We start from the raw sequence: 23588 nt of genomic DNA, 5'->3' as shown, positions 1-23588 counted from the left end.
GTCTCCTGGAGGGATGTGCGTGTGCATCGTTCCGCTGCTCTGCAGCCTGAGCTGCAGTTACAGCGACGTGCGAGGGAGTACGGCCCCCAGCAAGAAGAAATAAAAAATATGAAACTCAAATATCCTCCACTTACAAATGGTGCCTATGGTCCATTTAGTTTCATATACACAAAGTAATATCGTTCATAGGCAAAATCCCGGGAGCCTCCCAGAATACAGAGGAACTGTGTTGCCTAGTTACCAGCAGTACACTGGCACGCTGAGATAAATCAAATCAATACAGCTCCAAATATTAAAGCCTTTAAAATAAAATCAAAGCCATGTCCATAATCCCCAATGCTTCCTCTTTACCTCCTAACAAATATGGCGATGTGTTTGTGAACCTTGCAGGAGGAGAAAGCAAAGGAGCCAGCTATTGCACAAGCTATTGTCCCTTCTTTTTTCTTTTTCTACTCAATTATAAATGGAGAATAACTTGTGTCATCCCTAAAGAGAGAACATGGCAGAGGGAAGGAGATGTACAAGAGCATCTTAATGGACATGGAAGTGAGTGACTTCTTGCTCCCCCCCAGTTACATACCTGTGGTTATTGTTATGAGCTGTTATGCTGTTGCAAAGTCTTTCAAGCTCTTTTCCTTCCTGCATGAGCAAATGTACAGCCTAAGAAAGGCATGTGGTGTTAAGAATAGTTATTGTTGTAAATGGCCTTCCTGAATGTGTCTGCCTTTGTCCTCACTTCTGAGGCAGAGAGATTTCTCCCTGGGTAAGGTGCTCCAAGACAGACCTGAAAGAAAGCATTGCTGTGAATGGCATTTAAATTATTTCTATTCCAGGACTGGTACATTGTCATTAAAGCAAGTTGCACTTAGAACAGCCAGGCCTTGCACTACTGGCATCATTTGCCCTGGAAAACAGATCTAGCAGAACGCTGGACTTGTGCTGCTGTTCCTCTGAGAGGCAACATTAGCAGCTATGCTTGCACAGCTTTTTGAGATCAGTTTGTGCTTTCAGACACTGTGAATGTGCATCTKCACTGCAAATCCTGCTAAGTTTGCCCGCATGGCAGGAGGCTTCCTAGTGCTAACAAATCTGTGCCAGTTGTCTTGAGCAGGGTTATGGGAGTTTTGTCTCTGCTGAGAAATGGAGGGGGGGGGGAGAAAGATCTACTCCATTATCTTTCCTAAAAATGACAAGCAATTAGCTAGAAAGACTTCTTAACTAAATTTATGTATCATGTTTCCTTCTCTTCTATTCCTTGTTTCATGTACTTGATTTGTTTTGTGGGTTGTGCCTTCAGGACTCACCAGGGACATAGACATCAGAGAGCAGCCAATTCCTCCGGAGCTTTTCTAGGAAGATTATCCATCATAAGGATCCTAGGGCCTTACTTACCCTCAGGACTTGGCATGCCAGTGTTGTGAGGATGACTGACACACTACTAGCTGTCCAGAGATATGATGGTTTCATACTTGAAGAAAAGGTTATGGAACTGGATAACTTTAGTGTTGAGTTCTGCTCTTAAGTAGGGAAGGAAAAGAAACATGTCCCACAGGCTGAAAAAGAACCATCAAAGCATAAGAAAGGAATCGGACAGGGTGTTTGGCTTACTAGAGTGAATAAAACAGTGATTGACCAAACTTGTTCTTATAAATGCATTTTCTGAGACTGACTTCTGTCATGGGCCCAGAATGACTGGGGAAGTCCTTACTCTGGAGTTGGATGCTGGCTACTTTATGCCCACAAGTGCATAAAGAGAGGTGGCCTGCTAAGACTCTGGTCTCAAGATCAAATAATCCTGGAGAACCAAAACCCAGGTTCTGAAACATTTAAAGCAGGCTGCAGGCCTTGGTACATGGGCACAGCATGGAGGTAAGTCACTTACCGGAGTCTGAGAGTGGGTTAAGCTGTCTATATAGACACAGGCACTCAGAATTTGTATGACAGTAATACCTAGAGAAGCCTGCCAGGATTAGATCACTGTTGTATTAGATTTGGTAGATATGCATGTACAGCTTCCTCTCCCAAAAGATTGTAATGTAAGTAGACAAGTCAAAATAACGGTGAGAAAAAAGGCTGTAACCTTACTCCACCTTGTAGAAGGCCAACTAAAGCACAACAAGGTTGAGTGGCTTGCCCACAGGGGCACAAGTGTAGCTGAGCTGGGAACCAAACCCAGATTTTCCAAACTCCAGCCCTGGAGAGTGCTCAAAGTGTCAGGACTGCTCTGGAGATGTATAAGCAGGAGTTTGAGATGATAATTTGCTGGCACCAATTCTGCACTCAGACCAGCAAAGTCAGTCCCGGAGGCTGCCTGGCTGAGACAACTTAGGACAAAATGTGAACCTGTGTAGGCAGCACAGCATGCAAATACCTAAAACTAGAAGCCATGTAGAATTTGTCAGAACCACTGCTTTTCCTCAGCTGTGCTTCTCTGGCTAACTTTGCAACAGCAAGAATATGATTATGCTTGCTTGGCTTGGAGGAGGGACTATGTAATTCTGAACTTCTCCATGTGCTGGCTGCCTGCAGTAGGTCACACAGGAGATGGCCATGAAGGCTAACAGCAGCATGATGGGGGCAAAGCTTGCTGATGAGGAGAGAAAAGTAYGTCTGAAGGGTGACTTTGAGAGGCCTGGTATGGCTTATGCTCTGATTTGCCCTCCAGGGGAGCTGAGGCCTCTCTCCACTGCTGAGAGAGGAAAGCTGGTGCATTTGACCTTCTGAGGCTGGCGTATGCTGTTGCAGATAAACCTCCACCTGCAGTCACTCATCTGTAAAAGGGGGTAACAGCACTGCTCAGCCTCGTGGGATGCTCCTGAGTTAACCATGCTCTTGACTGACAGCTTGAGCTGCTGAAAGTCAAGCTCTGGCAGATTTCTAGGCTCACAGGGAAAAGCTCATGCTTTCAGTGATGTTCTTCTCTTCTTAAGGCTCTTGGAGATTATAAACAATCAGGAGAGTCTTAGCAGGAGGTGAATGAGAATCCCCCCCACCTCCTGCCCGGTGAGCCCCAGCATCTCCTTGTACTTTATTCGCAGTAAACACCCTGGCAGTACCTTCAGCCTGGAGGAATCTCTTCCTGAGAGGGATGCTGTGAACTTTCATGACCAGCCTAGAGGGTTTTTATAATAGGACCATGAAGAGGGAAGGGATGTGTCTCTAAGAAGCCTTGGCTCAGAAAGGTGCTCCCCTTCCGTGTGATGTACCTGTCCTTTGTCTGTCTCTTCCCTATGAAACAGGATATTCAGAACTGCAAAATTGTTCTTAACCAGCCCTACAGCTGCTTGAAAAGCAAGAATTTCTAAGAGATTCTCAAAAACATTCTCCTGGTTTTCCTTCTAATCAAGAATATCACAAAGTGGGAAAATTGGTGGCCTCTTGCTGTAACTCACACCAGGTGACTTCTGCAGACAAAATTAGTTTGCCCTTCCACCTTTTCCTGGTGCTATACAGAGCAGCACAAGCATTTTAGAGGGAAAATAGGTAATTTTAATATGCAGCTTCTGTTGCACTAAAAAGAAAGGAAAAGCCATAAAGTGCATGGGCATGTGTAGACAGACACATTATGATCCCTGTTCCAAGAGAATGGTAGCATGTACATTTTAATTGATTCGGTAGTGTTATCATTAAATCTCAAGAGGCCTTTTCTTTTTCCTTTTCAACTTCTCCATGAAAAGCCACTCAGACTGAGGCCTATGCAAAGAGAATTACTAGTCAGAAGAATTCAAATGATCGCTGTCCAAACTGAGGTGAGAAAACACATTTGCACTGAAAGCAGCCAGCTTAAATTAGCAGGCGGCAGCGTGGGATGTGAGCAGAGAAATGATTACAGACTGATAAAGACAGATGTAAGACATAAACAGCTGAAATTTTACTTAAATATTTATAAGAACCCAGGGTTCTCTTACAAATGTTATGTTTGGGAAGGAGATAGGGTGATTTATAATCCCTGTTTGCTGCTCTCTGCTTTCATTGCTATTCACTCCACAGTCTGAGCTAACCTGGTTGTCCCACAAATTAGGTGCAAGTTTAAGGTCACGTAAACAGTGCAAAGCTGCTGAGTGCTTTCCTGGACATGCAGTCCATTGCGCTGTAATGTGGCCTGCCCAGCTTGGGCAGTCATGTTATCACAAAGCCAGTCAGCTCTTCTGGTGAAAGACAGCCCTTCTGCTGAGTGTCCCGGATCACGGGACTGTCTCCACGCTGGGACTACGAAGGGTTTGCACTGGCAATCTTGAGTTTGTTTGCTAAGAGCACTTGCATTATTTGTTCTGTGGTAACAGYTTATAGTACAGAAACCTCTCGTAATGAGGGCTGTCGGTGGAGAAGGGGAAGGTGCCTCCATTGCACCTAAACTGCACTTCTCACGTGTCATCCTGCTAAAACCTAGGGCTGCTGTGACATGAGGGTTACAATTTAACTTGTAACTCCTTTCATCCATGAAGACTAGCTAGATCACGTGTACTAAAGGAGGGTTTTCACCTCTAGTTGCTGCATACAGTGATAGGGCACATGTGGAGGTGGAGCTGGCAGGGCATGGGACTGAACAGTGTAGTGGGAATAGACGATTTTTGCAGAAATGAGCAAAGGYTGGTAGCAGAGGCAGGGTGAAGAAGGTGGGAGAGGAGACCAGAAGTGGTCTCTAGGGAAGCTCAGTATGAAGAGCTGAGGAGCAAACATGAGGCAGGAGACCAGACTGGCAGAGATGGGACCGGTTAGACCTGGTGAATGGGACTGGGCTGGCTGGCAAGGAGAGCCTCTGCATGCTGGTGTGTGCCCCAGCTCTCCTAGGAGCCTCAAATACTCAGTTCTGCTTCAGCATGCTCCTAGATGGGAATTAATTGCTGCTCCAAAAAGTCCCAGAGGGTATGTGGCTAACCTCAGTGCTCCAGCACTGCTCATAGCCCACTGTGGGAAGACAGGAGCAGGAGGGGAAAAATTAGAGGCTGATATGGAGTGAGTGTGAGGACTTTCAGCACTGAGAGGAGGGAGGCTGGAGTATCAGAGAGGAGAGAGATTTTCTGAGACTTGAGCTAAATCACAACTGTGATACACAAACCAGTCCCCAGGTTCCTCCCTCGTTCCTGCAGCCTGGTGCCCAGCACAGCACTCCCACTGCAGTGGAAAACACTGCTCTGCACAAGGTGCAAACGATGAAGCCAGGCTGACAGGAGCTCAGAGAGTGAGACTTTATCCCTGCACGCACCTGAGCAGAGCCAAAGGCCCCGGACGTCTGCCGGGCTCTGCCGAGCCTTTGGCAAGTGAGGGCTTTATGCCCATGGCGCGTGTCAGGGTGTGACCTCCAAAGGCAAAAGCTCCCGCCTGCTAAACAGAGGAGAAAGAGCCGCTGCTATTAATTATTAATGAAATCTCACACACAGCATTAAAGACTTGGGCAATTCTTTTTGGCAAGTGTAATGAAAAAATTAATTGAATAATCATTCCATGTAAATAGATTTAGATAAGCTGCTTTTTTTTTTTTTTTTTTTTTTCCTTCCCTCCCCCCTCCCCATACCTTCTCCTTTCCGGTAGAAAAAAAAAATACTGTGATTTATTGCTTGGAATATTGTTATAATTTAGAGCTTCCTGTGGTGAGATGTGGATGTACTGGCTGAGGCTGTGAATTTTCTTGGCTTCAGACAGTCTTATTTAGGTGATGCAAAGTGGCATGAGGGGAAAAAAAAGGCTGTTAGCATTTACTGCTATTAGAAAYGCTTTAAAAGAAACCTGGATGCTTGATTTATAGCATGCTGGTTTATTAATGGTTGGGGGGGGGGTCCTGATCCAGAACCTGTTAATGCTGGGGAGTCCTTCTGGTGTTTCAGGGGCTTTGACTGTTAGAGGTCACCTGCAGCGTGGGAACAGGCTGGGGTTGGTGCTGTATTGATGTACGGTTACTGTAGAGAGGAGGAGAGAGGAAAAAAAAAATAAAACTTTGCAGGTAGGACTGATCCAACATTTGCTACATGCACTTCTTGCAATTACTTTTGTCTAATTTTCTCAGGCACTTATCTGCTTCGTGCCCTAAATGCTAATGTGAGGGGAAAAACATTGCAAGCCTTCCAAGTTTTCTTTTCCCTTCTCTATATGGAGATCTTTAATTTTTCCAGGGAATTAGCCTGCCTGGCCTGTCAGACAGGGCTGAACTCCATGCAAGTTACTCAGGCAGGAGCTGCACTGCCAAGAGCCTCCGGGAGGGACACCAGGCATTGARCAATGGGGTGCTGCTGCTGGTCTGGGCGATGCTGGGCCTAGCTTAGCTCCCCCCCGGGGAGGAACGAGTCCAGACCCCAAACTGATGCAGCACAGCTCCATCTCCTAGAGAAGAAACCTCCTTTCCATGCTCCCACCCTTGTCCCAGGTCCCTGCTACCCCACTAGGCTGCACGCTAGCTGCCCTTGCAAAGAGAATGCGACTTTTTTCCTTCTTCAGTGTTTTGGTGAAAAATATCTTCTATTAAATTACATCTTGGGGTGTCTTTTCTTTGCAATCGCAAGCACAGTATTCAGTTCTCCAGGCCTAACCTGGCTTATTTATAAGAGTAGAAAATACTTTAGCCTGAATCCAAGAGACTGTTCAGTTTTCAGAACTGCAAAGTGGTATAGCTTTAAGAACCAGGAGACAATATCTTAAAGGAATTTTATTACGGCATTTAGAATGAACAATCCTGTAGGTTTTTTTTTTTTTTTTTTTTAAAAAAAAAAGGGGGAGGCAAACAAAACTCTCTCCTGTTAGACCCTGAGTTCATACAGACTGCAGCAGAACTGAGAGGACGAAAGGGATTTGGGATCAACCTGTGCTGAGCCCTGCTCAGCATCCTCATGGGTTCAGCAGGACACAGTCACTTGCCAAACTTTGATGCTTAAAATGGCCAGATCCCTCCAGCTGTGCTCTGCCCAGTACTTTAGAGGATGTAGACCAATTTTCACTGACTATAACGGCAGGCTTCCCTGGAGTTGTGTCCTGATATGTGTTCCCTGGTGTCATATCAGTTTGACCCTGTGTCTTTTTTGGTTCCTTGTCTTGTTTGACAGTGAATTTCCAGCTTTCTTGTTGTTCCCTGCAGTTACAATTAACTTCAAACAGTGTCTTATCATTAAATCAACCTACATGGAACCAGGCAGTTGCCTTAAAGAGAGATTGCTCATACTTTTTTCTACACTGAAAGTTAGCCATTGCCCCTCCTGGGAGAAAAAAAAGGGGGGGGGAGGAGGGGGAGGAATAAAAAAAAAAATCTCTTTGAAATAAAGCAAGTTCCATGTTGCTGCATGCCACACCTGTGTCACAGCACTAGGATTTTCTACCAAGGCTTCTTTAAATGACATGTCAAATATAATTTGCGCTGGTAAYCTGAACCGTGCGCCTGTCCTCTGAAGTGATACGGCAGCTCGGCTCGTCGTTACCGTGGTATCTAGCTGAGCCGAACGTCGCCGGCTCTTGGACCAGCGGCAGCTCTGCCAYGTATCTGCAGTCGGAAGGGGAAGCTCGCTCTTTCTTGGGCTCACAAATGCCTATGACTGTTTTCTAGAGTATTTATTTCAATAGTTGGTATGCATAAAATCATAACGTTAATGCCCAGTGAGTTAAATCAAGATAACAAAGATGGCATCTTACTTGTGTTAAAGCACAAACCTACCTACCGAAGCCCTCACCTAAAGCAATCTACCAAGTTGTAAAGAAGTTGCTTTGAGAATTATGGTAGCCCCCAACAGCACAACTGGAGTTAACGAGCAGTTGCCATTTGCCTCATAAAGTCTATTTTTTTCAGAAGTTTTATAAGCTGGGTCTTCTAATTTGCAGAGGGCTAAATCTCTACATACAACTCRCTGTTCTAGTGATCCAATCTAAAATCAGCAAAAATCAATTGCTGGAGGTCTTTTATTTTTCTTTCTTTCTCTAAATATACCTGGTGTTCATCCTTAACTAGGCAACCTCAGGCTCATTAGAGTGTTACCTGCTACAATTTGGCTTTTCAGGCAAGTTCCTGCAGAAGGACAATATCTGTGGCCACTGACAAAATCCCTCTACCTGTTTGGGAAAGCGCGCGGCGCTGCCCAAGCACAATCCCCTCTGATGTGCTTGGGCATTGCCTGGTGGCTGACATTTGAAGACTTTCCTGCTTTGACCTCTGTGTTGAGGAAAGTCCATGGAGCAAGAAATAGCTTTAAGCAATTCTGGTCTGCTTGTTTTCAGGCACTGGGGGCTTCCTGCTAATAATCTTTGTGGGGAGCCACACAGGGACTTCTGCAGGGGGGTGCATCGAGCCCTTGTTTAAGCCTTTGCCTGATGAGGTCTGTGCTTGTTGGAAGGGCTCCCTAAATGCAGGGAGTACAGTACATAGTTGTCTGGATAGCAAGAAAGGGCTCCGTCCCAGGAATTTCACAGCACTCCCTGTCTTCTTAATCCTACCACCTCTTCCCCAAGGCCAATGGGCTTTTCAGCTTCAAGCCAAATGAGCACCCCTAGCAGGACCAGATAGGTTCCCTTCTGCTTCCTACAAAGTCCCAGGTTTTATTTCCCATTATACCATTAATTTCAGATGAAAAACAGTACAAATGCAGCATAAAACAAGATCAAAAGCAAGATGACAATGACCCCTAACAGATACTGTGTGTGTGTGTGTGGGGGGGGGTCCATTAAAGTTTCATTGCCCTCCCGTATGTCTTTCAGGTTTTTGAGAGTTTGGTTCTATGCGAACACCCTCTTAAAATGTCCCTCATGGTGTTTCAGAGCTCTCCTAAAAAAAAAAAAAAAAAAAATGTTAAAAGAAGTTAGAAATCAATACACAATGTAACTTTGTCATCTTTCCCCCTTACCCCACCAAAAGCACCAATTCAGCCAGATCCCTGTCTTCTACAAGGCACAGAAGCAGTTCAAGATTTCTTTTTATTGTGCATGAAGCTTGGCCATCTCCTGCTTCAGTTCTCCCAAGTCTGCCTGGACATGCAGTGCTGAGGAGGGAGGGCTGAGCTGGGAATACATATGCAAAGCTGATGTATCTCGAAAGCAGGAGATTGATGCCTTTGAGACACAAGTCTTCTGTTACTCCATGAAAGAAACACAAGAAAGGAATGTTACACAGGGAAAGGTAAAGCTTTAGAGATTGTGTTGGACAAAGCCTTTTTTCTTATAACAGCAATGATTCTCTTCCTACCTGTCTCTTTCTGACTGCTCCTTATGCACAATACCAAGAATTTAGGCCATCTTTTCAAAAGTGCTCGCTCCCATCTGGGCTGCTAAAGGGAACTTTTTCCTTTAGTAGGAGTTGAACACAGTCATCGCTGCTCTGACACCACTGCCTGGGGGGTTGTGGGTTGTTCCAACTTCACATTTCTAAGGATCAGCGTCCCCTGAAACTAGCTCATGATCTGGCTTTTAAAAAAGCATTTTTTTAGAGAATCTAGGCTAGGTGAACTTTTGTTTTTTCTCACTACTGCTGTTCCTCAGGCTCTGGATCTGAAAGGTACATCATGGCTCTAAATGCATGTTAAATAGTTTACTGGAATTTCTCTGCTTCTGTTTTCTCCATCATAAAATATGTGTTAGACCATCTCACAGGATTCTGGTGTGCATGATTGATTAAAATCTCTACATAAAAAGGTTGGAGTTGTACAAAGTATTATTGCAAAGGCAATTAAGAACCAGGTCCTAACTAGCCAAATTCTCTTTTGCTTTGTTGGTGTCAGTGGATTTGTCATTTAGTAAAATAAAAGCTGAGAATAAAAGCATGGGAAACCACTAAGCATGAGAGGAAGAAAGCTAGTCAGTGGGTCCTGCTTTCCTTCTGGGCTCCTCCTCAAGCCTCCAAAGGCCACCACAGCACTCAGAAGTCATTTGAAGTTTGCTAAAAGAGGGATAGGAATGTAAACCTCCTCTTTGAATGAAGAAACCTCAGGAGGTAGCTATGGCCTTTCTTGGCAGCAGCAGCTGAACCAAAGGGGGAAATGAAACAGCATTTGGGAAAAGACTATGTTCGTTCCCTGGGGAAGTCTGTTTTACTTCTGCTGGGTGCTATTGGAGGCAGTGGCCAAGCAGAAGGGAATGTTGTTGTTCCACCATCCAAACACTTCACAAAAACTCACTGTCTAGATCCATGAAAAGACCCATGACTGGACTTGAGAGAGCCATATCTAGCCATGCTKTAGCTTTGAGGAGCCTGCAAGGTGAAGCAAAGGACACAGCATTTCAAGTGCCACATAATTTTTCTGATGTTGTTTGTTTATCATATGTCTACCTCCAACAATATAATTAACGTCACCCTCTGCAAGTGGTTCTGCGGAGGAAATGCCTTAGTTGTGTGCTGGCGTAGACTTGGGAAATGATGAGAAAATCTTAGCACATGGGAGTGAAAAAAYAAACATGTGGGTGGTTCTTCCTCTCTACAGCAGGCCTGCAGGAGGTGCTCAGCTATGCAGGTGGTGTTGTCCCCCATGCACAACTGCTGTCATCATTTTCTTGCAGGGATCATCTCCAGAAGATGAATGAAACTTCAGGATAGGGAATGAAACAGGCATTACTTCAAGAAAAAAGCTGAAAAAGTGCATTTCAATCAGGGTGCAGAGGGCTTGATTCATCTTGCATTTGTGCTGCTCTAACTCCACTCACTTCCAGCCTCTCTCTAGCTCTACAGCCCTCAACTTCATACAAAAGAAACCAGGAAGAGATCAAGTGCACAAATATGAAATTGTAGGTACTAGAGATATATGAGTACTTGTGCAGCTATTGTAGGCTCTTTCCTGCCAAAATCACATTCCGGTAAGCAAATCTTGGCCAAAKAAAGTATTATGTCATGGTGAGCAGGCAGGAGGTGCTGCAAGGTTTACATCCCTCCTGCCTGTTCCCAACATGCCCTGTGAGTGTCAAGACACAAAAGATTTTTGGGGAAAATGCTGTATTATTGACATACAAGTGGAACTTGATATCATAAAGTCTCAGCTCCAAAGATGCCTGCAAAGTTTAAGTAAGTCACTTCTAYGGATCAAGACACAGACGAGAAGTAAAAATGTCATGGCTCTGACTGCAATTCTAGGCCTGATGCAGCTCTGTCTCCTCTCTAGCGCACTGTTGTCTCTAGCAGCTCTGCACTAAATTTGGCAGAATTTTCCTCATACGTCCCTGCGGTTTCAGACTGACAGTTTGACAATACTTTTCTGTTCTGCTTTGGGATTTCTGTTTTGTCTCGGGGCCTTTCGCTTCCCCCACGTCTGCAATTCCGCATAGGAAAGGCTGGCAGTGGGCACCTCTGCCAGTGTGGCAGGGGGAACTGCACGTCCCCAGTGGGAGACAGGGGCCTTGGAGGTTTCTGTTCACAGGAGGGACCCAGTATTTCATCTCTGATTCCTAGACAGCCATCTCCCTGATGCTGATAGAAGAGCTTTAGCTTCAAATTAATCCAGAACTCAGTTCAAYGAGGTAAGATCAATGCTTTCAGGATAAGCTCCCCTGAAAAATACTACGAGTTTGTTCACCTTAATGCAGTACTAGCTTTTTTGAGCTGCCAGAGGAAGTGCTGTGGCTTTTGGCCCCTCTGTCATATTAGCRGTAATGGATATGGTGAGCTCTCTTGGGATCTGTCATGACATTCCTGTTATGCCCTCATGGGCTCCATTTAAAAAGTGCAAGCTTTGATCATCAGTCCCTATGCTTAGAGTTCATATTAAATATTTCCTATATTTACCCTTGGCTTTTATGACCCAAAGACACATTCTTGCATCAATTATKACTTGAAATAGGAGCCATAGTTCACTGAAGTTAATGAAAGCTTCTATACTGGACTTTAAATGAGGTCTAAGACTTTATATCTTTTCCTCTGATCCCTGTATCATGAACATTCAAGCCCCCCTGCACCAGCCCTTTCTCATGGTTAGAGCAAAAATTCCTCACTGATGAAGGCTGCTTTGTGTCTGACCAGGGTCTAGCATGAAAGCTTTGCAGCAAAGCATCAGACATCCAAGAACAGATCAGCCATGCCAGTGTCCTTCCTGGAGGTATATATGTGGAAGTAAGAGAAGGAAAGATCCATATTGTTATGGGGGATTATTGCTGTTAATGCAGGTTGCCATGGTGAGTAATTAAAATCTTCCCACACTTCCCATTCCTGTACCATGGCAGGTGCCCTATATAGCAGATGTTTTACATAMTGTGTGCACAGGAGCAGCTTTTGTGCACAGAAGAAACCAGCTACATGGCTTCGTCTCTAGCTCTATTGGGCAATTAAAATGGTCCCTGACTTGAGTTTAAATAATATTTTTAATGCTATTTTGCACGATGCAGAGTTGCTGCAGGGCACAGGTTATAATCTGTGGACATTTACAGTCTTTGAGAACACTATATATTGTTTGCAACCATTGTAAAATTACATCATATAATTGCATTAAAGACCTCAGAGGAGAAGAGGAATGATGTGTGCCTTGTCTGGTATCAAGCAGAGGTCAGACAGCTGCTCRTCATGCAGGTGCAGTAACGAGTACCTGCAGGAGGGATGTTTAATAGATGACAGTTCCCAGCTCTTCCAGCCTTTTACTCTCAGCACTAAAGCCTGTAGATCTTTCCTTTAACAGTGCAGCACAAATGGCATTAAGTTTTCCTTCCTCTCCTTCAGGATATCTCTGTGAAATGATGTGATCTGGGGAGTTGAGGTCAAAGCTCTTGGTGCTGGAGCAAAGATCTATTGCGCTCTGGTAGTATAAAATGGGAAAATAATCAAGCCTTTCATGGCAGCTGGTGGATGATTTCTTTTTCTCCATCCAACCTCTTCACACTTTTATCTCATCTGTGAGAAGTGAGACTGCCCAGGGAGCCTCTCTACGCRTTCTGGTTAAGATCGTGGACTCTGTATGGGTTGGGCACCATGATTATTTCAGCTCTAAAGCTGGTTGTTGCCTACTTTCCAGGACAGATCTAGATATAGGCAAAAGRGACCATTGTCTCTTTGTGACAGTAAAACATCCGTACCTCAATCAGTCCCCCTCATTAATGCTCTTTGAGTAGCAGCAAGAGCAATGTGTCCATCTGTCCAGGGCTCYTTCTGGCCTTCCAGGCTGTCTTGACAGCATTTCTTGTCCCTCACCTTCTCTGGAGAATACCTGAGTCACCTTTTGTTTACCACTATCTTGAACTAAAATATCAAGGGTTGATGAAGTAGGCCTGAGTGGTATGCTGCAAATACCCAACAAATCATCTACTGGGGGAAGATGGTGTCCAGAGGAGGCAGACAACAGCTCTTCTGATAGAAATYTGCATTTTTCTCATCTGCTGAGCAGGTTTTGCAGCATTGTCTTTCATTCTGAGTGCCTTTAAATGTTTCATAGAGTATTAGAGAGGTTTGTTACTTATGTGTCGGGTAGCTCTTCTGTGGACCATTCTGGTTCAGACATCTCCTGTGTAGTCTCCTTGCACTGTGTGAGATGATTCACATGGATAATTCTAGCCTTAATGGCCTAAGATCACAGCTGCACTGTGCCCTGGGACCCAGCACTGCTGTCAAATGAGTGTCCAGGCAGGACCCATCTATCTCAGTCCTGACAAGAAAATAGCACTTCCTTATTCTCAGTAGTACAATCAAAATTAACCAGTTAAGACTAGATTCTCCTAACAAATGCTCCCCAGAAGAGGTAGAGAAACATCACCTATAGATGAAACGTCTTACTAATATGTATTGCAGCACACTCTGGAGGTCCTAACTTATTAGACCAGATACTGAACAAGCATATGGTTAGAGGTATATGTTGCTCCAACGACCACTCAGTCCAAATAGAAAAACTCTAATAAGGGTGAAGGAAGCAGGAGGTTAAACAATCCTTGAGTTAATCAGCAGACAGCRGTCTAGCAGTGTCCTCATCTGGCACTTTTTCTAATAGGAATTGAATATCCTAATGAATGAGGAACKGAAAGATGATCAGTTCATCATCAAATAGAGAATATAAGATCCATCATGTCCTAGTTCTTGCTTTACTGTGACTTGTCAGACTGTTGCTTGCTGGGATTTCCCATTTCAAGCATGAAAAAAATGATAGACCATTAGTACCCTTGTCTTTAATTGCTTTGCAGATTTTTTTTTTCAAGTTCCTCTATTTTAATTGTCTAAAGGRGCTAAGAGAAAACACRAACAACTGCTCATGTATTTATCAASAGACTCTTGCTCATCTCCTCTTTGAATCTTTATTAGCAATGGTRCTCCTTCCTAGCATGGGATACACAATAGTAAGAGAAGCTATYAGCCACAGCTGGCATCCCAAAGTACAGAAACTTGAGGTCCTGTTTGGTAACCTGCTGGCAGTGCCCTGCGTAAGGGCACTTTAGGAAGTGTGCATCTGCTCTGGACAAGATTTTCAGAATGTGAAAATGAGGGGATGAAATAGAAGCTGTTTGAGGGCTGTCTTAACCACGTCTGTCTTAACCTGTGCTGTATAAAAGAACAGTAGTGATGTGGTTGCCTCCTGTGACTTTCTGCATCTTCCTCTCCTAACCCTTCTGAGAAAATCTCCAGTGCAATAGCTGAGTAATTTTATTGCATTATTGGACTCCTTTGACCTAAAACTCATGTGGCTACTGTTCCTTCTTTGTCCCTCTCTGAAGAGCAGGGACACGCACTGAGATTCGGCCAGAAACCTGGTGATCCAGAGGTCAAGAGCTGTGCATCTAGGGCTGGTTACTCTGACAGCAACGAGAGCTCAGGATACTTCAGAGATGAAGGACCTGGTGGGACATGTGGCAGCAAATCTGCCATGCGCTCCTCTCCGTTATCCCCAATATACGCTGGACACAGGGCTGCAGCACGGGCAAGTCGTCGTACGGTATCGATCGCAAAAGGAACGAAGGCAAAGCACAAGTAAAGTGCAATAATCATGTGAGAAGAGAGAAACTACAGAAGTACACCACAGGTTCACTTAACTCCTACTTGGTCGATAAGCTGCTTATTGAAACGCATTATTCTTCTGTTCCTGATTCCCAGAAGTGTCTGAGCTGCCTGGAAGACCATAACAAAACAGGCTGCCTAGTACGTCTGCCATTGATTTTAATGGAGAAAGACAGAGCACTGTGTAATAAAGTGTAAAAAGATGATTCCTCCAAAATGAATAGCACAGTAGTATAACAAAGATAGTGATTATCACGGAGTTGTTTCATACTCTTGTCTTTTCACACTGAGCCTCTGGCTTCTCAACATCACTGTGCTTTTTTTACGGCTGCAACAAGTGCTTGCTAATTTGGGGCCGTAAGTGAGGTAACTGTACTGGAAGGCAGTCCAGTCCCCCTACAGAATGAAAAATAAGATCACTTAATATGTGTTTCACTGCTCTGATATTTTGATTCTTAGACTATTCATAATTTAAGAACAGRTATTTCCTCTTCTCTTCTGTTTGAAGATAGAGCACCAGGTAAAACTGCATGAAATAGAATTCTTTCGGATTTCTTCCCTGAACAGAACATAATGTTTTGGATAAACACTCCTTGCCCCTAGATAAATGAAAAAAGTAGTTTCAGGTTTACTGAAAGTGTCTTATTAATGAAAAATGGAATGTTTTGGGTTTYAGTAATGAAGGGGAATAAGAATGAGCAAAACTATGCTTTTAAATTAAATTTAGGTAAATAAAAAAAGAAGCACAAATAGGAACATTTTGCTTAGAAAATGTCTGAAAATTGAACGAGATTTTAAGAGTAATCATCCTCCTCTTATTTTTTTTTAGTGATCATGGAGCAAATATTAAAACTTGATTTAAAAGTCAGTTTTAAAAAGTAAGATCTCAGAAGTGTATACACAGACCATATAGCTTCTGTTTCAAAGTCTTTTTTTTTTGCCATGTTATTTCAAAATGTAAACTTGAATGGGAAGCAAATGCTTAATTCATTCTAAAAGAAGAGTAGGTGAAGAAAAAAGTTTATAGTTTCAGGAGTCATGCCAGCCTGGTCCCAGATGCTGTTGTTTGCTATAGGACCATGATGTTGGCCGTAGAAAGAGGAAAACACCCTCTAATCTGCAGRACCTCAGCTGTGGCTGGAGTAATTTGGGGAGTGAGCATGCACAAGGCATTGGTCCCAGGTAGCTGGGSAGGGACGGCGAAGCGGAAAGCATCATGCCGCGCGGCCAGGGTTAGAAAGCCCCTTCAGTGTAACGTGGTTGTGTTGGCTGTTAGAGCTGCGCGTGTTTTTATGAAAACCAAGTGTTGCTATTTGCTAAGGCCCCATTCCAAAGCGTGGCAAAGTCATGGGAAAGGTGCCCCCTTGCCTGGCGTGGACTATCTTGCACTCRCTTTGCTGTCTGAACAATGCCAGCTCTACTACAAGGAGTCARCATCTCTGCGTGGGCTGCTGGGGTGCTTTTGAAGCCAGAAGTCGATGCCAGTAACCCTGTCATTAAAATCCCTATGCCTGTTTGCACAGTTTTTTGCTTCCCTAGCCATTTAAAATCAGATATGCTCTGTCCACACAGGCCTGTACAGCTGTTACTTAAAGATCTTCCCAAGGACAATTCCTAAAAATCATTTCACAGCGCTGGCTGTTTGCCAGTGTTGATGGATGCAATGTCCCAGCTTACTGGAAATTTGGTTAGTCAAAATGCAGAGAGTGAGCAGAGAAATACAGAGCAAGCAGTGTTTAAAACCAGTTACTGCCCCACGTGCACAGCTGAACCATGCCAACTACGTTTCAGGAGCTGCATCCTGGACGTTGGGTCCCCTCAGACTCTAGGTGGCTTAAATCTGAGCTCACTTAGAAGACATGGTGAGAGTCTCATTTTTCCAGTGTTGCACCACTCCAAGGTGCAACAGGAGTGAGCACTGGAGACTGCACTCCTGTCCTCCTTCTCAGGCCCACAGACTTTTCCAAAAGCCATCAGCTGCCCCAAGGTTTTGGTGCTTGGTGCTGTTGAACATCTCACTCTCTGTAGCACCTTGGACAATTTAATGTTGTTTATAGCAAGTCCGAGAAGAGACGCTCAGATCTCCCCAGGCCCTAATCCAAAGTCAGACCAAAGCTGGGGAAAGTGCCTTGCATTACCTCAGGGACAAAGACCTTACTCAGCGCAGCAGCTTTCATTTTAAAAAGGGTCAGCATGCATTTTCTAGGCTTTTTATGGAGTCCTTCATCCTGAGAAACCCCAAGGCAGTGGGGTGCCTGCAGACCTCATTTGTAGAATCACTAAACCTTGACCATCCCTTCTCACCACTTCTAGGAGCCTTGGCTGAAGCTGCTGCCTRAATGTGAGGCAGCTTCTTATTTAGTCTTGATTTCTAATCCCCCAGAAATCCTTSAGCTTTCCTTTGATGTTTCCTTTTCTAATAACTGACCAGCAATGYCAACCAGTCTAATTTCATTTATTCATCCCAAGATCTTACAAAGTCGGCCTACTCATGGCGAAACATGAGGTGACAGTTAAAGAAAACATGGTGTGTGCAAGCGTGGGTAGAGAGGAAGGCCGAGCAAAAATTCATGATGAATTGAATTTTTCGTCTCTCTCTCTCCATAGGTTTGTGTCCCACCATCCCCAGCTCACAGGAGGCTGGTGTCACCCACAATAGCTTAGTTTTGAAAAGAAGGTGGATAGGTAAAGGAGAGAAGGTATAATTATGGGTGGAATCTGGGATTTTTTTATCAGATTGTGACACTGTAGAATGCTTTCCGCGCAAAGTATACTGTTGAAAAGGCAGTGATTGTGCCTTTCCCACCACCATTATCAAAGCTCCAGTCAGTCAAATCCTCCCTGTTATTAAATGCTGTTCTGCAAGTCTGCATTGTGAAGCTGAAGGATATAATCACAGGTGCCAGACATGGGGAGAGAGCTGATCCAAAGGTGTGAAAAAAAGAAAACACAAAGATGAGCTGAATAAAAACACATAAATGAGGTGTAAAAAATCAGATTACAGGGGGCAGAGGAGGTGGGAGTAAAATGAAGCAGAAAAAAATCCATTACTTAGGTTTCTCTCTTTTTTTTTTTTTCTTTCCCCTCTTTTGTTAATACAGTAGAAACAGGAGAGAATGTAAGGCAGCGCTTTGTCGGATTTGACTGCCCTGCTTGAAGCGCGCAGTATTTAACGTTAATTCATGCACTTCTTGACGGCTGCCTCGTTGTCAGCAGTGCGCAGTGTCTCAACGATGTGGCAGGCCTGCAGACACAAGCCACCATGGACACCATGGAGGCCCTGGGAATGGGCAGAGGTGCTCTGCTCCTTGMGGCTGCTGCCACCAGGTCTGCTTTTCCCTGCACGCTTCAGCAAAGCACTTCACCAGTGGCATCCTTCCTTGATGTTTGGGTGATGCCACTCAGTGGACTGAGATTGAAAGAGAAACGGAGAAAGGGTTGAAGATATCATAGAATCATAGAAGGGCAAGGTTGGAAAGGACCTCTGGAGATCATCTAGTCCAACCCTCAGCGTAGCCCATAYGAGGATTGAGCCCACGACCTTGGCATTAGCAGCACCACACTCTAACCAATTGAGCTAAACCTGCTCCCTAAAAAATCCTTCAACTCCCTTTTACTATCCACATAGAATATAGTAGTAGGCTATCATAAATGGTAAGGTTGGAAGGGACCTCTGGAGATCATCTAGTTCAACCTCCACTCAAGCAGGGTCCCCTAGAGTATGTTAGACGGGAAGGGAGGTTTCCTCCCGGGGCACAGCCATTTCCACCACTGTGAGTGGATGGCAGTCTGGAGAAAAGGCATGTGGAGATGCTGGGGCTTGAACCCAGGGCTTCTTACAAGAAAAGCAAGTGCTCTCCCACTGAGCTACATCCCCCTAAAAACATTGCACAGAGCCATCAAAGACCTTGAGTCTAAGCCATTGAAAAACATTAATACAGGCTTGGGACCTAGGTAGGATATTTCCAATTTTTTTTCTATCAAAGGGAATTAGGAAGTGGATTGTGTCTATCAGAACTTGTGTTTCGAGAGRAGTGAACTGCTGTGCACTGTCTTCAATGATAAAAAAGTTGTCTTGAATTATTTTAATTGTGAAGCCAAAAAATAATTTGAAAACTAGTTCAAACTGCTCTTTTCCAACAATGTCAAGCCAGAATGGCTTGCTGCCACTGAGCACTTYGTTTCAGTGTTTTCAGAATCAAAGGTTGTTGAAGTGGACACATTCCTGTAGCAAATTTCCATTTTGCTGAACTTGCATTTTTAGAAAACTTTCAAGCAGCATTAGCTCTGTCTTTTGAAGATAGCTAACACAAAAATCCAGTTTCCCTTATTTCTTTTAAAAGTGTATATATCTAGCCGATTATTCACAGTTGCTTTTCTATTCCTCAGTGCTGGCTTTGTGTATTTTGCAAAATCTCTTGTCTTTTAACTAGGGACTTGACCACAATAAAATTGGAACCAGTTTAGTTAGTTAGACACAGTCAGGCACGTGCAGAGACTCCACCGGTGAAGAGTGCTTATTTCAGCTTAGGCTAAGCCTGTTTGTAGTCGATCTCAATTAGGACAAAACTGATATAAGTATATTACGCAGCTGGTCTGCAATAGGTTTTGCAAAATCCTTTGAAAATAACACTCTGAGGTCAACTGGTGCAACTTTGAATGGAGGAAGCTCGCTAACGTTTTTAGCTGGCTTTTAGAAACATTCCCGGGTAGAAGATCTAYTAACAGGCAATGCAATAGGTCACCTTTACTGTGCATAAAATGCCAATAGCATATTAATGGAGCTCACACAACCGACCGGCCACTGCTCCCCGGGTAGGCATGCGGTCTTGCTTATGTAACACGGAAGAAGATAGATTTTTCATTCTGCCCAAGGCACCTTGAACATTTAGGTCWACTGGAGTTTTTTCCAGTTATTTCAGTGGGGCAAGGATTTTGTCCTGACTCCTCCCAGAGTTCAGCTTAGCTCAAACAAGTATGTATGATCTAGCTGGGGGAATTTCAGAGTGATGTTCTCTGGCCTTTTTTATGCAAGRGGATAAAGGAAACGAACGTATTGCTTCCTTTTGCCCTTTGAATCTTCCAGTCCAAACCCTTTTGTCTGGCATTACTCTTCCATCCCAGCAGTCCACGAGCAGTTCATAGTTAGCAGCTCATTGCTGTCCATGTCTCTTGTTGCTAAAAGTGATATCCCCCTCCTTGAAAACATTGTCTTTTCCTTTTTTTTTTTTTTTTTTTTTTTCAGTTACTCTGACTTTGTGGTTCAGAGCAATACTTGCAAACCCAGCAGCACGTGCATTGGGTAGAGTTAATCTTGAGCAGAACAGGTCATCTCTCAAGCTAGTATGACCTTGGTTCAAACCCTACTATATTTCAATTGTTATGGATTTTCAGTGCCTCTTTTCTGAATGGGCACCTCTGAAATGAAATAATATGAGGTGCTATAGATCTGCTTGCCAGCAAGGTTATCACAAAGGCAGAAAGGACAGCGGGCCTGTGAGAGGGTGCACTGTAAAGACTCCAAGGTCTTCTCATAAAGTCTGTGAAATACTACCACTGCAGACATGCGTCATTGATGTTTAGGGTCAAGTTTTCAACCCCATCTTTAGACTAGCAAAAATATGCAGCGGTGTTTTCACGCAATCACTGTATTGTTCAGGTGAACGATGCATGAAAGCCCAAGCAACCCATACACATTGAAGGAGCATTCAGGAAGAAGCATGGCTGCCAAGGCAGCATTTCAAGGACACTCCAAAGACATACTTGACTGACTACAATTTGCCACTGATTTTCTGCTCTTAGCTACAGAGAAGCAGGTATGGACTCAGTGTAAGAGAGGGTATAGGCATTCTGGCACAGAAATCCCATACTACTGATGGGGAAAAGTGTGTGTGAGGAAGAATATAGCAGAGYGCATGTTTTTTGAACAGCACTGGAAATTGTGTGAAACAAGGCACCACAGGAAAACCTGGAGAGCCTGTAAAGCTACTAAGCTCAATGCGCTACGTACTTGCTATGCAGCTGTCTTCAGCTACAAGAGACTCACTACAAGGACAATAACATAATAGTCATAGCTGGGCTGTCTCTGTATTTTCTGACTGCCAAGTGGGATTATATCCAAGTTTGGTATGGAATGATATAAACCATACACTCATCATTGGCTGAGTGAGATAATTGACTTTTGTCCTATTCCAAAACATGTTGCATTTGCTTGGGGCATTTTCTTGACATTATTTGCAGATCCAGCAGGTTGGCTGATGAGATTAAAAGAATTGTCCAGCTAGAGCTTGCTTGGCAGGATTTGCCTCATCTTCTGTGATAAATAGCTGGGGGAATTAGTAGTACTGTCATTCATTGGTAGCCATCTAAAGTCACATGCTTATGCATGGCACAGCTTTTGGTATAACCGTGGAGAAAAAGGTAGAGTTTTTTGTTTCAGATGCAGAGATTTCTGCTACTTAGACAAAACTAAAATCCTATTTACCGACTAGCAGTATAGAGTCTCTTAACACAGATCTTTAGGTCTGACTATGTCTAGTGGACATTAGTAGCACACATGCCAGGAACTTTTATCTTTGGACATTCATGCTTACATGAAGAACACAAGAGTAGCCAAGACCTGTGCATTTCCTTTTAGATGTTTATAGTGACAGATTTCAATGAGAAAGCTCTTCAACAGCTTTAAAAAGAACAATGAAATGCTGTAGTGAGGAGGGCCTGATTGCTGCTCCGTGGGGAACTCCTGCCCACATTATAGACTATCTGCCTTACACTATAATGACAGACAAGTAGATGACCTTTCTATGCTAATGATTTGGCTCCTCTATGAATTCATCCTATGTGATGCCGGCAACTTGTCTTTACTCAGTGATGGATCATGTCACAGGATCCCAAAGCTTTCGTATGTTAGTTAATGTTCTGTCATCATGAGCCCCTGAGAGATTGTCCCATATGTCTTGTACGACAGTTAAGCTCTCTTCTTCAATAAAAGAGATGGTAACTAGTGAATCTTCAGAACATAGCACGCTTCCTGAAACAGAACTGGTCACATTTGAACAGAAATATTTTCTATGTCCACTAGCCTGCACTCCACACAGTGCATGCATCTTAGATGCAATAGTGAAGTCAAAAATCTGCAGTAAAATGAACCAGAAAATATTCATCCAGTTTAGAACGGAATTACAAATCCCCAAGTGATCACATCTTAGCAATAACTGATTTTTAATACCTGCTGGTTTTACCTGCTCTGCTGCACTTCATAATGATAAGTAAATATGTTGTTAGTACATTTAGCTACTCAAAGGACTTAATTACCCTTTGTGCCTTCACATTTAATGATGATTTTTCTGCTTGTGATGGGACTAAGTGAAGTTTTCCTCTTCCCACTCTACAGCTTTGCAGGGTGCCCCAAAACTGCCTTTCAGCTGAGATGTGGGCTCAGCCTTCTAGACAATTTGTTCCTTGGCCCCTCAGTCAAACCTGCCCACAGGTGAGCTAAGTGGTGCTAGCCTACTCATTTGTTTTCTAATTTGAACGTGCCCTCTGTGTCACTTCAGATAGTTCATCAGCTGGGTGGAGGACAAAATGTGCCATGTGGGTAGTGGTGTACAGCCTGAATGCCATCACAGTTTTACTTTGGGGCTAGTCCCACAGCCAACGCACATCATGGTGGCACCACACACTTCCCTGGAGGGAGGCTGCATTAAAGCAAGTTGAAACCCAGCCCAGATACTACAGCTCACACTTTTGTTTCCATATTAAGTGAAGATCAAAATCAGTAAGAGCGTCGTAGAAGACATGATAAGAACTGTTTGATGTATAAAGACTTTTAATCTGGCACACAGCTCCTTCACAAACGCTGAGGGGAAACCTTATGCTTATAATTCACAGGAGAGGCTCCATAATCACCTTGTTCATAACAGAAACTGATGTCACCACTTTTATCTCTGCACATGGCCAGAAGTAATCTGAGACACTTAATACAACCTCAGAACCACTGAGTGGGTTGAACCTGTAAAATAACAGATGCATTGTCCCGTTTYAAATGAAGACAGTAATGCAAACTGCTTTCTCTTAGCCCAGTTCTGCACTTTCTTATATGCCTTTTTTTCTAAGTGGCTCATTAGCCTTAGTAGCTGTTGAAACCCACCTTAATTTGGTGATTGCTAATAAGGTGGTGTTGTTCAAACCACGTTTCAGTTTTCCATTGCAAGAACCTCTAATCTACACGGGATTTCTAACAAATGATTGTAGATATCAGAGAGGTTAGATCATTTATCAACATGTAGCATCAGACCACATCATGATTTCTTAAAGAACTGGGGGCACTCCATGGCTCTTCTAGCCTCCACTTCACACATTGAGCCCTGCCGTCTTGCCCTTTCCTGGCCTCCCCAGGTTGTCTTCTGCTTTTCCTCATTTCAGCCCCTCTGTTCATCTTCCTGCCCTGCTGCACCTTCTGTAGTGTCACACTGGGAGATTGGTGTCATGAAGGCAGTGGAGAAAATGGACTCACGTTGCATGGCTCAACAAGGAGGATTTCAGAATGGTTTAGTTGATATCTGCTTTGTAATGTGCTCTTCTGATATTATCCTTTCATTTCACGGAAATAAAAAGCCACGGAATTATTGTCTCCTGTTTTATCACYCTCACACTGCATTTTGAAGAGGTTGTAAGATGCATCCCCATAATGAGATTAGCTGTCCTCATTGCTTTGCAGTATACATTTTTA

At 43.8% G+C, this 23588-nt stretch overlaps 1 protein-coding gene and 1 non-coding gene across 2 annotated transcripts in view; one reads left to right on the top strand and one right to left on the bottom strand.

Annotated features, from left to right (window-relative positions):
* The window catches only part of AUTS2 (activator of transcription and developmental regulator AUTS2), a 973254-nt gene that overhangs the window by 106006 nt on the left and 843660 nt on the right, over positions 1–23588 (top strand). The gene's annotated exons all lie outside the window — the stretch shown is intronic.
* TRNAE-UUC (transfer RNA glutamic acid (anticodon UUC)) lies at positions 18663–18734 on the bottom strand. Its single transcript has one exon. It is a non-coding gene; the product is annotated as a tRNA-Glu (tRNA).

The sequence above is a fragment of the Rhea americana genome, unplaced genomic scaffold, assembly GCF_003343005.1.
Source record: "Rhea americana isolate MKP2758 unplaced genomic scaffold, rheAme1 scaffold_182, whole genome shotgun sequence".
NCBI lineage: Eukaryota > Metazoa > Chordata > Aves > Rheiformes > Rheidae > Rhea > Rhea americana.
Note: the sequence above shows the minus strand (reverse complement) of the source record. Positions and strands in the feature narration are given on the sequence as shown.